Source organism: Bos indicus, chromosome 7 (genome assembly GCF_029378745.1).
Source record: "Bos indicus isolate NIAB-ARS_2022 breed Sahiwal x Tharparkar chromosome 7, NIAB-ARS_B.indTharparkar_mat_pri_1.0, whole genome shotgun sequence".
Taxonomy (NCBI): domain Eukaryota; kingdom Metazoa; phylum Chordata; class Mammalia; order Artiodactyla; family Bovidae; genus Bos; species Bos indicus.
Window position 1 is genome coordinate 31,112,997 of NC_091766.1, and position 13,211 is coordinate 31,126,207.

Genomic DNA, 13,211 nt, shown 5'->3' on the forward strand with positions numbered 1-13,211 from the left:
TTGACTCAGGATCTTCCCAGCCCAGGGATTGAACCCAGGTCTCCTGCATTGTAGGCAGATTCTTTACCATTTGAGCTACAAGGGAAGCCAGATTTTTTAAAAAACTTATCTTAAACTTAGTTATTTAATCTTTATTTTACTCCCCATGGAGGTCATATGCTCCAATGCTGGGCTTACCAGGTGGCGCTATACTTGTCTGGAGAATTCCATGGACAGAGGAGCCTGGCGGGCTACAGTCCATGGGGTCATAAAGAGTCAGACACGACTGAGTGACTAACATTTTCACTTTCACTTTGTGATGGTCAAGACCCAGAGATAAGCAGAAACTCACCATCTTAGCACCTTAGGCTGCTAGAACAAAGCACACAGACTCCGTGACTTGAATAACAAGCATTTTTTTCTCATTGTCTTACAGTCTGGGACATCCATGATCAAGGTGTGGGCAGATTCAGTTCTTGGTGAGGACCTTTCTCCTGGCTTGCAGACAACCACCTTCTTGCTCTATCCTCATATGGTATGGAGAACGAGAAAGAGAGAGACAGAGATGAAGGGAGAGAGAGAGAATGCTTTGGTGTCTCTTCCTCTTCTAATGAAGGCACTAATCCCATCACAGGGTCCCCACCCTCATGAGCTCATCGAACACTAATTACCTCCCAAGGGCTTATCTCCTAACCCCATCACAGTGAGGGGTTAGGAGTTCTACACATGAATTTGGAAGGGACACAACTAATCCATAACACTCACCATTTTTCTCCAGTCAGCTTGGAAGTGTCCATGGGGGTTTCCCACACAAATGAACACTATTTTCTGTCATTTATGTTTCACAACAGGCTTGTTTATACACAAAAGCTAACTTATAGGCAACTTCCAATTGAGAAAATTACATTATGTGCTTCCTACAGAGAGGACTGCAGGATTTTAATGCCTAAGAACATGCCTAAATACTTGGTTCACCTTCTATATGATACTATGCATATCTTCCATCTAATTTTTAAAAAAAATTTTAAGTTTAATTAATTAATTTATTTATTTTTAACCTGTAAAATAGGAAGAGGAGTACTTTTTTTCCCCTGAGGAGGCTCCATAGGGTTTTGTGGGAACCAGGGAGTACTGAGGGAATCATAAACAATGGTTCATGTGAATTTTTGTCTACATGACACAAACATTGTTTTCGTCTTAAGGGAGGTGTGTGGGCCTCCTGGATCTGTTCAAGGACCCCCCAGTGAGAAATTCTGCCCCATGAAGAGCCTCTGGGGAAACAAAGAATTGTAAGACCTGGGGTCCATACTCACAGGAATCTTATGATATACTTGACGAAGCAAGTTAAGCACAAAGATGATTCTAGAAGGAATTTCCTAGATTAAGCAAATTAAAAAAACCGAACAGATTTTCAGTTAAATGTGAATTTTAGACAAGCAAGGAATGATTTCTGTTAGTATAAGTATGTTCCAGATGTTGCATGACATACTTATACTTAAAAAATTATTTGTTCCTTATCTGAAATTCACATTTAAGTGGGTGTCCTGTATTTTATTTGGGAATCCTATGCATAAGTCAAATGAGAATATGAACTCTCTTGGAACTCATAAGAGGGAACGTCTCAGTGGTTCTCAAGAAGAGGATGCTGAGGCAGAGTTAGGAGGGCAAAGATTTAGGACAGAGGAAGGCCTGTGAAAGGAAAAGGGAGAAAGCAGGGTTGGATGGGGAGCTGTCAGACGGTGATGTCAACCTGACCAAGGCTCCATCAGCATAAGCAAGAGCTCTGACAAAGAAACACCCCCTTGGGGAGTCCAGGCTGAGCAGAAAGGACTAGATTTTTGTACCACTGAGCTGCTTAGTCTCCTCCCAACTCCACCCAGAGTAGCTTCCTTCTGGGCCTGTCACTGATGCTGGAAATTCTATCATTATGTCACCATTGCACAACAAGAGAAAACTGGCTAGATCCTCTCCTTTTCTCAATACTACATTTTCATTAAATGTAATTATAGAAAAGGGTTTACCAAAAATAGGTTAAAATCCAGGTTATAAAGCAATATGTAGGGTATGAGCTTATTTTGTTAACACATGTAACTGTATCCATGTTTATATAGATTTCTGCACATACACACTCATTAGGGAGACAGAGAGAGAGGGGAGATGGCAAGGTGGGAAAGACAGAGGGACAGAGACTGACAGAAGATGCACTAAAATATTAACAATAATTATCTCTGAGTGGTGAGATTAGTAAAGATTTTTGTTTGTTGTTATTAATAAATTCTAAAATTTCTACAGTGTGCTAGTGTTATTTTTGTATTACAAAGGTTCAGTTATTAACATTTTTTTAAAAGCTACTATTATACTTCTTGTTCTTTCCTTCCCTGCTCAGAAGAATTAAACATTATTTTTACACATTTTATTTAAAGCATAGTTGGAACTCAGCATCGGATAGCAGAGATGTCAGCCCTTACTTCATCCTACTGGAGAAAGTGGTCTAAGCATTTTCTGAGGATTCTCCTTTTAGAACCCTATACATCACTGCAGTGACAGCAGGCAACCTGATAAATGCTGGTGGTCACAACAGAAATGATCCTTGCTTTTTTTTTTTCTATATAGAAGAGGAAAGTAAGTGGTAGCTTTCACCTTGCCACCATTTCCCTTCTATTTCTCACATTTAGTCTCTTCTTCACTCTGGAGGGCAAAAACCATCACATTACTATATAAAATACCTTGAGTTCTGCCAGGAACATTTTTAGATTAAAGACCTAGATGTGCAATTTTAAAGCTTATGAAAGTTTTATCTATCAGGGATGTTAGATGACTAGTTCATAAAATATGAAAACATCTACATTTATCTTGAAGAAATGCTATGGTTTTCTTGGAACATATAAAATACTGCCTTGGAACATATAAAATAAAAGAAGAAATTAAATACTCTCGAGAAGAGGAGAGAAAATAAGATCTTATTTAGTTTGGATGCCTGCAGTTGATACCGTAAGGCCTGTCATTTTTTCTTTTTTTCCTTGTTTTAGGCAGAAGATATAAAATAAGACAAAACTGGAAAGAAGGAAGAAAGTAAATGGCTGCATTGTTCAGGAATTATGTTTTCATTGGAAAAACCAGTAAGGGAAAACTGAAAACCTTTGAAAGGCCAAAAAATCTGCTTCTCTCCTTTATCCCTGGTGGAGAGGGGTATGTCTTCCCAGACGTCCAAAGGGAAAGTTCTCAACCTGCTTCCTTCTAGACTCCAATCAGATTGACAACTGCCATGGTTTCCAAAACTATAACATCCAGCTTTGGGTAGAAAAGTTTGGACATTTGTTTAATGAGACAGCCGATACCTACTCTGTATCAGGCACTGAGGCGCTAAGGATGCAGACTGTGAGAGGCCTGCTTCAGAGGAGAAGCAGCCTACGTGATCACTGAGATTCCTTCCTTCGTATAATTTCCTCAGAGGGATCAGAATTGGAAGGTAGCTAACATCCAAGGGAACTAATGGTTTGGCCAAATATAAAGTGAGCAAAAACCAAAAAGTAGGCTCTCCCTACTCAGCCCGGGGGAAGAAATGCTGGGAAGGCTTCCTGGGGGAGGGGGTTACTTAGCTGAGTCTTGAAGGACAGGGAGGAGGTGGACAAAGAAAAGTTGGGGGAGCACCACACAGGAGGGTGCTGCAGCAGGGGAAGAGTCCTCGGAGAACGTGGGGTGGAGGCAGCTGGAAATGCTGTCGGTGGAGGGCAGAGATGGCTCTGCCAGGGTGATCAGGGTGTGTGGAGGTGCAGAAGGAGCCTGTGCAGAAGGTTTGGCACAGCTAATTCAGGAATCCAAGGAGCCAGGGAAGAGTTTGCAGCAGAAGGGTATCTGCAAAATTCAGATCAGATCTGAATTTTAGAAAGATCTTGACAGCACTTCAGGGCATGGGTTTGAGGTTGGAGGTTGGTGGAGAGGGGCAAGCTGAACAAGGAGAGAAAGTATGAAGTGTTAAGTCGCTTCAGTCATGTCTCTTTGCCACCCCCATGGACTCCTCTGTCCATGGGATTTTTCAGGCAGGAATACTGGGGTGGGTTGCTGTTTCCTTCTCCAGAACAAGGAGAAAGACGGGGCCTAATCTTATGCCCAGAACTGAGGCTGTAGGGATAAAAGGAGGAGATGGGTTCTGAGAAGGCAAGAGTGGAAGAACTGGGAAACAAATCAAGCAGGCTTAGCTGAGGGATATATCTGCTGGGTAGGGTATGATTCTAGAATGACTCCCAAGTTTCTGGTTTAAGCAACTGAGGGACAGCAGTGTCATCCACTAAGATAAATAATAAAGAGCAGGCAGGTGTGAAGGGCAGGAAAGATGGTGATTTTGGTTTTGAACACACTAAGTTTCTGTTGTGAGGTAGATCGTATTTCCAGAGATTATCCCAACCTTATCTCATGCACCACATGCTCTTATAACAATGTGACTCTAATATGTCCACCACTGAGAGTCTATGTTCCTTCTCCCTAAATATGGGTGGGCCTTTGTGACTGCCAAGACCAACAGAATATGACAGAATTGACACTAAGTGACTTCTAAGGCTGCATCATAAAAATTTCATGCATTTTGTGCCTTGCTGTCTTGGGGTGCTTACTCGCAGGACCCAGCTGCCATATTGAAAGGAAGTCCAACTGGTACCAGCTAGAAAGACCACATGGAGATGCCCTGTGCTGGTCATCTAGACAACAGCCCAGCTGAGGTCCCAGCCAACAGGAACATCAACCACCAGATATGCGAGTGCAAACATATCTGGATAATTCCATGTCCAAACTGACAAGCTGTCCCAACCTTGACTCTTCCCAGTAGAGGTCCCTGACATACTGCATTACAGATCAGCTATTCCTGTGGTATCACCTTTGAAATCCTGACCCACAAAATCTGTGAGCATCATAAAGCAGTTGTTTTACACCACTACATTTTAGGCTGGCTTATATGTCCAGTGCAGAGCTGGCTGTGTGTACTGGAGCTCACAGCTCAGGTTCAGCTGGAAATGTTGAACTGAGCTTCATCAAAATATAGATTATCACTGAAGATTATCAATACAGGGGCTCTCTTAGGAAGTGTCTTAAGTAAGAAGATATGAAGGGTGGGTCTGCACCTCTCAGAATATTGGAAATAAAAGCAAAAATAAACAAATGGGACCTAATTAAACTTAAAAGCTTCTGCACAACAAAGGAAACTATAAGCAAGGTGAAAAGACAGCCTTCAGAATGGGAGAAAATAATAGCAAATGAAGCAACTGACAAAGAACTAATCTCAAAAATATACAAGCAACTCCTGCAGCTCAATTCCAGAAAAATAAACGACCCAATCAAAAAATGTGCCAAAGAACTAAACAGACATTTCTCCAAAGAAGACATACAGAAGGCTAACAAACACATGAAAAGATGCTCACCGTCACTCATTATCAGAGAAATGCAAATCAAAACCACAAGAGGTACCATCTCATGCCAGTCAGAATGGCTGCTATCAAAAAGTCTACAAACAATAAATACTGGAGAGGGTGTGGAGAAAAGGGAACCCTCTTACACTGTTGGTGGGAAAGCAAACTAGTACAGCCACTATGGAGAACAGTGTGGAGATTCCTTAAAAAACTGGAAATAGAACTGCCATACGACCCAGCAATCCCACTGCTGGGCATACACACCAAGGAAACCAGAATTGAAAGAGACACTTGTACCCCAATGTTCATTGCAGCACTGTTTACAATAGCCAGGACATGGAAATAACCTAGATGCCCATCAGCAGACAAATGGATAAGAAAGCTGTGGTACATATACACAATGGAGTATTACTCAGCCATTAAAAAGATACATTTGAATCAGTTCTAATGAGGTGGATGAAACTGGAGCCTATTGTACAGAGTGAAGTAAGCCAGAAAGAAAAACACCAATACAGTATGCTGCTAAGTCACCTCAGTCGTGTCCAACTCTGTGCGACCCCAGAGACGGCAGCCCACCAGGCTGCCCCGTCCCTAGGATTCTCTAGGCAAGAACACTGGAGTGGGTTGCCATTTCCTTCTCCAATGCATGAAAGTGAAAAGTCAAAGTGAAGTCGCTCAGTCATGTCCAACTCTTAGAGACCCCATGGACTGCAGCCCACCAGGCTCCTCCATCCATGGGATTTTCCAGGCAAGAGTACTGGAGTGGGGTGCCATTGCCTTCTCCGCCAATGCAGTATACTAACACATATATATGGAATTTAGAAAGATGGTAACGATAACCTTGTATGTGAGACAGCAAAAGAGACACAGATGTATAGAACAGTCTTTTGGACTCTGTGGGAGAGGGCAAGGGTGGGATGATTTGGGAGATTGGCATTGAAACATATATATTATCATATGTGGAATGAATCTCCAGTCCAGGTTCGATACATGATACAGGGTGCTCGGGGCTGGTGTGCTGGGATGACCCAGAGGGATGAGATGGGGAGAGAGGTGGGAGCGGGGTTCAGGATGGGGAACACATGAACACCCGTGGCAGATTCATGTCAATGTATGGCAAAACCACTACAATATTGTAAAGTAATTAGCCTCCAATTAAAGTAAATAAATTTATATTAAAAAAAGAAGAGTGGGTCTGGAATCTAAGAGTATATTTATATTTAGGGAGCATTTAGAAGAAAAGAAGGATGTAGAAGAAGCTAACTAAGAGTAATACTGGTCTAGGCACAGAGTAGAAATGAAAAATAACTTGAAGTATTTCAAGAAGAGATTTGAAAGTGAAAGTATTAGTTGCTCAGTCCTGTGTGACTCTTTGCAACCCAGTGGACTGTAGCCCATCAGGCTCCACCATCCATGGAATTCTCCAGGCAAGAATATTGGAGTGGGCAGCCATGCCCTTCTCCAGTGGATCTTCCAGACCTAGGGATTTTCCAGGGGATCTTCCTGACCCAAGAGTTGAACCCAGGTCTCCTACATTGTAGGCAGATTCTTTACAATCTGAGCCACCAGGGAAGCCAGTAGAGATTTAGGTTCTTATGAAATTACTGGAAAGACTGGTTGTCTGCTCCTAGCTGCCATAGCTGTGGTGCAGCTTCAGAGAGCTGCTGCCACCACCCAGAGGACAAGGATCTGCAGAGAACTCTTTGCAACCTCCCCGATCCGTCTCAGCCTTGACCACTGGGTGGGCATGGAGACTGCTGCAGAAACTTCTCTTTGCAGCCCGTGCCTCTTTTGTCACCATGGCGGGGCAGGGGGGGGGGGGGTGGGAAGAATGACATTCACTTTCTAAATCCAGTAAATGCATCTCATGGCATCCAGAGTGCAAATGTGATCCAGGACTCTGGAGCAAGAGAACACAAAGAAATGCACCCCAGGCTTCTACTAGAAAGCATAAAGCGGGGTGGAGGAGGCAGTGAGAATGTATGCTGATTGCAAAAAAACAAACCAAACTGAACCATATGCAAGCCAAGGGCTGTCCAAAAGAATATGGTAGCTGAAGGTATAGAATAGAATTCGCCTTCAAAGTCAAGTCAGGATGTGAAATTGAGTGGGGGAGGCGCAGTGGGTTATGGAGCCCAGCAATACTGAATTCCGATCCCCAACTGAATCACGGGGCTCACCACTTCTCCCGGCTCCTGTTTCCTCAACTGTCAAACAGGGAAGAGAATATGAACATTGCTGCATTGGTTGCTGGGAGAATTGAAAACAATACACGCCGGGTGTTGAGCAGAGAGTTTGGAACATGGCAGCAGACACAGTGGCCTTGGTTGTTCCCGAGGTGAAGACTCAGGCATGACTCCCTCCAGCAGTGGGGGGTCCCGCCCATGTGTGAGATTCCATCTAACTCAGTGGCAAGTCCAGTGGTGGAGCAGAAACTTTCTGAGTGGCACTTGGTCAGATTTATCCAATAGCCCTTGATTTAACACAGCTCCTTTGGAGATCTTTAGAAAAAAAGGTGGCTGGTGGCTCAGACAGTTAAGAATTTGCCCACAGTGTGGGAGACCTGGGTTCAATCCCTGAGTTGGGAAGATCCCCTGGAGGAGTGCATGGTTCTCCACTCCAGTATTCTTGCCTGGACAGTCCCCAAGGACAGAGGAGCCTGGCAGGTTACAGTCCACGGGGCCGCAAAGAGCCAGCCAGACACGACTGAATGACTAAGCATAGCATATATCCTCTTTAAGAGTTAGTTTCAACACAGACATGGAAGGGTGGAAAGAAAGTGGGCCAAAACAAGAAAGAGCGCCTAAGAGCTCACATTTACAGCAGCTGATGATGAACTGCAAGTTTTAGCACCAATCCTTCCATTGCAAGCTTGTCTGATCCTAGGCGAGGAGGCTTGCTTAGCTTTGGATATCTTGTGAATGCCAGCCTGTCTCTGCTTCCAAGTGGGTTATTTCCACTGTTGAATTATCCTCCAAAAGATGGACCAGAAGAAATACAGTGTGTAGTATCTGAGAATGCTTGGCATACTGTAGTAGAAAGAGCATAGCTGGATTCAGATCCAGGCGATGCTACTTTTAAACTGGGTCACATAGCTACATTCTGAACCTCTCTGAGCCTGTTTCCTCACTTAGAAACAAACAAAAAAAACGTACTAACTACCTGGCAGGATTGCTGTGAAGATGAAATGAAATTAGTAAACCATGGGAGTTGCCATTTATTGACAGGTGTGTGCCAGATGCTGTGCTAAGTGCTTTATATCAGTTTAGTTCAGTCTCTCAGTCATGTCTGACTCTTTGCGACTCCATGAACTGCAGCACGCCAGGTTTCCCTGTCCATCACCAACTCCTGGAGCCTGCTCAAACTCATGTCCATCCAGTCGGTGATGCCATCCAGCCATCTCATCCTCTGTCGTCCCCTTCTCCTCCTGCCCTCAATCTTTCCCAGCATCAGGGTCTTTTCCAACGAGTCAGTTCTTCACATCAGGTGGCCAAAGTATTGGAGTTTCAGCTTCAGCATCAGTCCTTCAAATGAATATTCAGGACTGATTTCCTTTAGGATGGACTGGTTTGATCTTCTTGCAGTCCAAGGGACTCTCAAGAGTCTTCTCCAACACCAGAGTTCAAAAGCATCAATTCTTCGGTGCTCAGCTTTCTTTATAGTCCAATTCTTACATCCATACATGACTACTGGAAAAACCATAGCTTTGACTAGATGGACCTTTGTTGGCAAAGTAATGTCTCTGCTTTTCAATATGCTATCTAGGTTGGTCATAGCTTTTCTTCCAAGGAGCAAGTGTCTTTTAATTTCAAGGCTGCAGTCACCATCTGCAGTGATTTTGGAACCCCCCAAAAATAAAGTCTGTCACTGTTTCCATTGTTTCCCCATCTATTTTCCATGAAGTGATGGGACCCGATGCCAAGATCTTAGTTTTCTAAATGTTGAGTTTTAAGCCAACTTTTTCACTTTCCTCTTTCACTTTCATCAAGTGGCTCTTTAGTGCTTTATATATGCTTACTTAATTTAATCCTTAAAATAAGCCCAAGAGGATTTGCTATTTCTAATTTGTAAGTAAGGAAACTGAGGTTTAAAGAGATTAAGTAACTTGCCCCAAATCAGCCAGATACTATATGTGCTTTAGAGGCAGGATTTGAACCCCTGTTGATGGAAGGGTCTGGCAGGGGTCTGGCATAAGGAAGTACTCAGGAATGGAAAATGTTGCTATCCAGCCCACCCCTCATTCGATATACCTCTAACTGATTCACAGAGCGTGACTTGCCAAGGGGCACCGGGGATGTTGAAACTTAAACCTCCTGATTCTGAGTCTAGTGCTTTTTCTCTTAACCTAAACAGTCCTCACTGTATCAAATCTTTTTCTGGGAAGACTAAACTTGAAGCTTAGACGGGCTGGACATGAACCATCCCATGTGCGTGGCAATAGCTCCCTCTGCTGGCCTCAAAGAGAATTGAACGCGGCGCTCTGGCTGTTAGGACTTTCGTCTCAGCAGAGTTTGATTACCCACCCCTCCCTCCTTCATTAAAAAAAGGCAGGGGGGAGGGGCACCCTTATGTCTCTCATTTGTTTTATTACAAGAAAGTCACTGTTGGTCTTTGTAAACATTGTGACCCTACTCAGACGGGCATGGACCCAGTCTTAGGGGGTTCTAATATGCTCTTCCAGGCCCCTCTTAAAAAGATGTCCTTTCCGTCATAGGGAACTGAAATGCAAAAGTAGGAAGTCAAGAGATACCTGGAATAACAGGAAAGTTTGGCCTTGGAGTACAAAATGAAGCAGGGCAAAGGCTAACAGAGTTTTGCTAACAAAGGTCTGTATAGTCAAAGCTATGGTTTTTCCAGTAGTCAGGCATGGATGTGAGAATTGGACCATAAATAAGGCTGAGCATCGAAGAACTGATGCTTTCGAACTGTGGTGTTTGAGAAGACTCTTGAGAATCCCTTGGACTGCAAGGAGATCCAACCAGTCCATCCTAAAGGAAATCAGTCCTGAATTTTCATTGGGAGGACTGATGTTGAAGCTGAAACTCCAAAGTAATGTCCAAAGTAATGTCTCTGCTTTTTAATACACTGCCTAGGTTTGTCATAGCTTTTCTTCCAAGGAGCAAGCATCTTTTTACTTCATTGCTGTAGTCACCGTCAGTTATTTTGGAGCCCAAGAAAATAAAGTTTTTCACTGATTCCATTGTTTCCCCATCTATATGCCATGAAGTGATGGAACCGGATGCCATGATCTTAGTTTTCTGAATGTTGAGCTTTAAGCCAGTTTTTTCATTCTCCTCTTTCACCTTCATCAAGGGACTCTTTAGTTCCTCTTCACTTTCTGCCATAAGGGTGGTGTCATCTGCATATCTGAGGTTATTGATATTTCTCCCGGAAGTCTTGATTCCAGCTTGTGATTCATCCAGCTCAACATTTTACATGATGTACTCTGCATATAAGTTAAATAAACAGGATGACAATATATAGCCTTGACACACTCCTTTCCCAATTTGGAATCAGTCTGTTTTTCCATGTCTGGTTCTAACTGTTGCTTCTTGACCTGCATAAAGGTTTCTCGGGAGGCAGGTAAGTTGGTCTGGTATTACCATCTTTTTAAGAATTTTCCACAGTTTGTTGTGATCCACATAGTCAAAGGCTTTGGCATAGTCAGTGAAGCAGATGTTTTTCTGGAGTTCTCTTGCCTTTTCTATGACCCAGTGGATGCTGGCAATTGGATCTCTGGTCTGGTTCCTTTGCCTTTTCTAAATCCAGCTTGAACATCTGATGCAAGGCCCTCTTATCTCCGCTCTGCTGAGTCAATCTGAGCCCTTGACACCACATCTGACTTCACCTAAGCTTTGTGCTTCTACATATATCACAGAAACCAGATACATTCTCCAGGGGAGAAATCCAGAAGCTCTTGGAATCTGACTCCAGAGGTCAAATAGACAGTGTTCAGTGACTACTACATACTCATTGTTTAATACTATGAGCAACTGTTGGTGTTACTAAATGATGGACACACCGACGGTCAAGTTCCCACTTCACTGAGGGTTTAAGGAGACATTGTGTGTAAGTGTGTACTGCGTGGTGCCTGCCACTCAGACAGCAAGAATTAATAGTACAGTCGCTAGAACAAACACCAAAACTATGCCACTATGTTCTCAGGAACAGTCCGAGCTCTCTAATCTCCTCACTTGCTTCCACAGATCAGGCACTCACAGGCTTTCTAGCATGAGAATCTGATTGCTTGGAATTTCATCCCCAGTGCCAATCACCTGCCCTCAGTAATGCTGGAATCATCAGCCTTCTCCTGGCATTGGAAACAAACCTGTCATTTTAAACATTTCCCCCATCAGTCCTCTTGCAGTTACCAAAAAGTTTGCTTTTCTGCCCTTTATTTTCAGATTAGAGAAAATTCACCAAAACTTTTCCTTGATAGCTCTCTTCCTGAAAAGAAGGTAGGGTTCTAGGTTCCAGAGAGGAAAGGAACTCCATTACAGCCCTGACAGAATCTGCCAGTAGCAGCCAGATGTGGTTTTGCTGTCTTACAAAGGTGGCATTTTCACCAATGGGGACCAGGCAAAGTCCTACTGATATATACAGGTCAACAGGAGTTTTGTAGCTACATCAAGGCTGACTGAATTTGTGTAATCATTTCATCTAAAGAGGTCAACTGGTTAAGGGCACAGACTGAGACAGTCCTGGGCTCATAGCCCCATCAGTCACCTGCTTGCTAGACAGTCTTAGGCAATTTGTTAATTTCTTTGAGTTCTTCAACCCCCAAATAGGGATAATGATAACAAGATCTCTCCTGCCAATTCTTGTGGGAGATCTAGAAGATATTAAATGGAAACTGGGGTCTCTGCATTTGGCACAAAGCAAGCATCATTCATTTATTTAACAAAAATTAATTGCACAGCTACTATATGCTGGGCACTGATCCACATCCTTGGGGATTCAGGAGTGAATGAAAGAGCTCCCAGCTCTCTGAGACCCCTCCATCTAGCTGGGAGAGACAGATGCTAAACTTACAAGCTAGAACATATCTGGAGTGATGCGCTGTGAAGACAAAGCAGAGTAAGTGCTTTGAGACAGTGAGGGGCACTGTTTTTAACAGAGGGCAAGCTTCTTCTTTTTTTGACAGGGAAGTCTTCTCCGGGAAAACGGCATTTGGGAAGAGACCCGAGTGAAGTATAGGAGACGAGCCTGGGGATACCACAGGAAGAGTGTTTAAGCAGGAAGTCGGTGAGTGCCAGGCCTGCAGCAGGCAAGCTGCAGGAGGGGCCTGTGGGGAGTCAGAAGTGGCTGGGAGCCGGCGCACGCACTGGGGCAAGCGAGGCATGGGCAGCATCAGTCAGTGAGTGGGGAAGGCATGCAGCCCAAAGAGCCAGTCTCCTTCTTTGCTCCTTCTCCTTGGCCCTTCTTCCCACCTGTATTCAGAAATAGCCTTCAAAGTCATTCTATTTCATGACCATCCACCACCTTCTTGACCCTGGAGAAGGTAAAGACTTGGGGAAACTGGACCTTGGAATATCCAGTTGAGAGCAGGCATTTGAACAAACTCCAATCCAGCACTCTTCCTGCCTTCTCCATTTAGTACTATTACCAGTGTTATGAATATTAAATACTTCCTAAGAGTGACTTATTTTCTTTACTGCCCAGGAGAGTTGTGCAATTATTCAATTGAAAAGCTCACCGATTAGACTTGGAGAAATCTAGACTTTGCTTATCTAACAAATATGAAAGCTGCATTTCACCTTTCCCAGGGGCAAAAACTGGTTATTGATTGCCTGATTTCCTTCAGGACACAGAAGTGAATATTTTACTTTCAAA